This window comes from Dasypus novemcinctus, chromosome 18 (genome assembly GCF_030445035.2).
Source record: "Dasypus novemcinctus isolate mDasNov1 chromosome 18, mDasNov1.1.hap2, whole genome shotgun sequence".
In the NCBI taxonomy this organism is placed as follows: domain Eukaryota; kingdom Metazoa; phylum Chordata; class Mammalia; order Cingulata; family Dasypodidae; genus Dasypus; species Dasypus novemcinctus.
In genome coordinates, this window is record NC_080690.1 from 58,016,817 (window position 1) to 58,021,514 (window position 4,698).

At 40.0% G+C, this 4,698-nt stretch overlaps 1 pseudogene; it reads right to left on the reverse strand.

Moving 5' to 3' along the window:
• Positions 1–210: 210 nt before the first annotated feature.
• LOC131274163 (peroxiredoxin-like 2C pseudogene) lies at positions 211–1,021 on the reverse strand (annotated as a pseudogene).
• Between the last annotated feature and the right edge of the window lie 3,677 nt (positions 1,022–4,698).

Genomic DNA, 4,698 nt, shown 5'->3' on the forward strand with positions numbered 1-4,698 from the left:
ATACAAAAAAAACACGTTACTTTTCATTTTATAGCTTTATATAGCTTTATAGCCTCTCAACATGCAATTTGATTGCCGCATTATCTCTACATGTTTTCATAACTCCTTGGAGACTCGAAAGGTCAGCAAGTGAGACAAGGATGCTACATCCCAAATATTTAAGGTCATATTTCCCAGGGTCCAACCGAAAACAAGAGATTCTGTCTGGAGTCACACATGGATAACTAAAGGTCTGCTTGTAAAGTCCACATGCTGAACTCCTACACGCTGTAGAACAGAGTTGATGGGCTTGTGATCCAATCGATTTCAGTCTCTGTGTATACAATGAATGTTATTACCTGGACCTAAAAATGAGGGTTCCGCCTTGCTGAGCTGGGTCTCCTTGAAAATCAAAAAGAGGGCCAGTCATTGCCAGCCTCAGGCTCCGAATGCTTCCTGAGAGTATGTTTGACTTTACATGGGGCCTCTGTCCTGAGGCAGCAATTTCTTCACCTCTTTTTATTCCCAGTCTTCTATCAATTTATCTCTCAGGATCAACATAGATTTCATGAGAATACCCAGTCAGTTTGCAGAAAGGCTCAATATGATGGTAAGACGATCATCCAAGCACTTTAAGGGTGATGTCTGCTTCTTGGAAAGAACTCTTGGGGATTTTGGCCAGATCTTTTACGTATTCCTTGCAGATATAACACAGGAAATGCCGCATGAACACCACGATCGCCTGGCACTCACGGAACAGTGAGCCAAACTGCAGCCGTTGCCTGGAGGTATCCAGCATGGGCAGCTCGGCCACTGTGGCAGGCAGGGGCTGTCTGCGCTCGGGGCTGCTCGGGGTCGCTAACCTGCAGCGTGACCCGGGCGGCCATCGCGCCCTGTGACTGAGCGCCCCATGGCCGGGAAGGGCACACAGGGAAGAGCGGGATTGTAGCAGGGCGGGTGGGAGGGGTGCCCAGCGGAGCGGGCTGTGGGGGTGGGGGGTGGGGGGTGGGAGACCAGGGCCTGGCCGGCGGAGGGAGGACATAAGTCTCTTGAAAGCAGCATATAACTGGGTAATGTTTCTTTATCCATTTTGCCAATATCCGTCTTTTGATTGAAGTGTTTAATCCATTCACATGTAAGGTAGTTTATAATAAGGCAAGGCTTACTTTTGCCATTTTGATAATTGTGTTAGATATGTCTTATACCTTTTAGTTTTGGTCCTTCCTTTCCCCCATTATTGCCTTCCTTTTTGTATAGATGATTTTTAATGAGCCCTTTTAAATCACTTCTTTCCTTTTGTGTTGATTTTCTAGGTATTTAATATATGGTTTCAATAGGTATTAAATTTAATATCCTAAATCTATTGCAATTTAGATTGTGTTGATTCCAATTGACTCTAATACCGAACACATACTCTATTCCTGTATCTCTCTGTCCCTTTCTTTTATATTGTTATTGTCACGCATTACTTCTCAATAATATTTATTCTTGTTTTCTATGCATTTGAGTTTTAAGCCACATAAGAAGTAAAAGACAGTATTACAAATGAAAATAATGCAATGATACTGGCATTTATATTTACCCATTTTATGACCTACACTGTAGATGTTTCTTTTAACAGTTTCTAATTACTGTCTAGTATTCTTTCCTTTCAACTTAAAGGGTAACTTTCAGCATTTCCTGTGAAGTAGTTCTAATGGTGTTGAACTCTCAGTTTTTGTTTTTCCATAAATGTTCTAATTTCTCCCTCATCTTTTGAAGTAAATTTGCTGGATATACTATTCTTGGTTAACAATTTTTTTGTTTGTTTGTCTCGGTACTTTAGATATGTCCTCCCATGATCTTCTAGCTTCCATGGCTCCTGTTAAGATATTGAATGTTAGTCTTTTTAAAGACTACTTATATGTAACACATTATTTATCCCTTGTTGGTTTTAAGAGTGTGTCTCTATCCTTGGCATTTGACAGTTTGGTTATAATGTGTCTCAGTGTAGATCTTTTTGGATTCACCCTGCTTGGTGTTTGTTGAGTATCTTAGATTTGTATATTTGTATCTTTCATCCAATTTGGGAAATTTTCAGCTATTGTTTCTTCACATATTTTTCTGAACCCTTATCACGATCTTCTCCTTCTAGGACTCCTATGTTGTGTATATTGTTGTGCTTGATGGTGTCCCACAGGTTCCTCTGGTCCTACTCATTGATTTTTCATTCTTCTTCTTCCTGTTCTTCAAAGAAAACAATTCCAATTTTAACTTCAAGTTCACTGATTCTTTCTTCTATCTCCTTCAGCCTTCAATTGAACCCCTCCGTTGAAATTTATTATAGCATTTTCAGTTCCAGAATTTTCATTTGTTTCTTTATAATTTCTATCTCATTTTGAAATACTCCTTTTGTTCATATATTGTTTTCCTAATTACTTTAGCTTTTGTTCATATTTTCCTTTATTTCATTCATACTAAGAGTGTTGGCCTAATTTCCTTGATGAGCATTTCCAGAGACAGAGCTTCCTCTGAAATAGTTTCCATTGAATTCCCTTTTTTCCTGTGACTAGGCCATACATTTATGTCTCCTTATATGTTTTATAATTTTCTATGAAGAAATGGATGTTCTGAGTATTATGTTATGATCACTCTGAAAACTCCCACTCCATAATACTTCAAACCAAGAACAAAGAAAGAAGGAAAGAAAGATGAAAGTGAGAGAGGAAATATTATCAGATAAAATACCCATTGTAGCAGTTTGATATGGTTATGAATTCCAAAGGAGATATTGGATTTTGTGTGTAATCTGGTCTATACCTGGGCATGATTGAGTTATGATTACGGCTTTGATTGGGCCAAGTCATTAGGGCATTGAGTCCCCACCTGGGGTGGGAACTCACAGGTAAAAGACATAGCAAAGGACAGAGTTGAGGGTTCTTAATGTTGAAGTTTTGATGTTGGAGTTTGATGCTAGAGTTTTAAGCTGGAACCCTGGGAAGTAAGCCCACATAGGAAATAGAAGCAAGCCACAGGAAGAGAGGAACCCTGAATGCAGAGAGAAGCAAGACCCTAGAAGAGAGGAACCCAGGAAACCTGTATCTATTTTGCAGACGTCGGCAGAAGACGTCAGCAACCATCTTGCTCCAACATGTGAAAACAGACTTTGGTGAGGGAAGAAACTTATGCTTTATGGGCTGGTATCTGTAATCTCCTACCCCAAATAAATACCCTTTATAAAAACCAACCAATTTCTGGTATTTTGCAGAATACCCTTTGACTGACTAATACACCCATAGAAAATAAATAATATAAAAGGTGCCTCTCCAAGTCTGTCATGTGCTGGAGGTGGTTGTTAAGACTGAACCATATGCCAACATCCCTTCTCATCCTCAAGGACCCATCAAACCAAAAAACACAAAAGCAGTAAGAAAACAAACAACCAGAAACAAAAACATAAAACAAAATAGGTGCATGGACTCTTTCTGTCCCAGTAGAGGCTCATTTCATATTGGGCCTCAGGGATACACCAGACCAGATTTCAAGAGAAAGAGAAAGAGAAAGAGAAAGAAGGAACCTAACAACAATAACAACAAGATTTACTGGTTCTTTAAATCCAGTAGAGGCTTGTGTGATACAAAAATCCACAGCTTCCAAGGGGGCCAAAAGTGAGGCCAGCATCTGAGCTAGGCCTTCAGGGATCTTCCAGACCAGCAAATGTCCCCACACAAAAGATCAAACACCAATGGAAAAAAAGTGGTTCACTGACACATTATGTCTTGGAGGATGCTGGTAGGAGTCTGGAAGCTGCTGCTACCCAGAGGGCCAGTACTGAGGCCAATTTCTATGCAAGTTTTTCAGGAATTCTCCAGACAAACCTCAATCTAAACTATTTTTGGAAGATAAAGCTTCTACTGACCGCCCTGATCCAAGTCAGTTGCTCTTGGAATCTGGGACACAATGCTGCAGCTGTCAATATTTCCAGAGCTGCTGCTAGGCTGAGGAATGGGGACTGGTCACTGCTTTCCTCTTCCACTTACAAAAGCTGAATTCCTGGCAATTTGTTGTTTCTTTTGGCATCCTGGATTTGTTCTGGATGTCCATTCTGGTTACAGGTTTATTCTAATCTCTCTTTTTTTTTTTTAAAGATTTATTTTTATTTATTTAATTCCCCTCCCCTCCCCCGGTTGTCTGTGTCTTTTTGCTGCGTCTTGTTTCTTTGTCCGCTTCTGTTGTCATCAGCGGCACAGGAAGTGTGGGCGGCGCCATTCCTCGGCAGGCTGCTTCCTCCTTCCCGCTGGGCGGCTCTAATCTCTTTTAAACTCATTCCTTGTTCTAGTAGATAGAATGATCAGTAAAACTTCCCACTTCTCTACTTTAACCTCACCTTTCAATTTTTTCTCTTGCTTAATTATTCTACTTAGAAATTCAGTAAAATTTTGAATAGAAGTGGCAAGAATGGAATCCCTGTCTTGTTTCTGATTTTATGGTGGGGGGGTGGGAGGAGGTTGCTTGAAGTCTTTCTCCGTTAAGTGTGAATTGTAGGGTTTTTCTAAATGCCTTTATGTTAAGGAAGTTCCCATCTAACTCTAGTTTTCTGAGTGTTTTGATCTTGAAAATGTGTTGTTCTTGCAAACTTCTTTATGGGCATCAGTTAAGTTGATCATGTTCGTTTCTTATTTCTTCTATTAAAACTGTGTATTACATTGATATTCTTATGTGGAACCACCCTTGCATCCT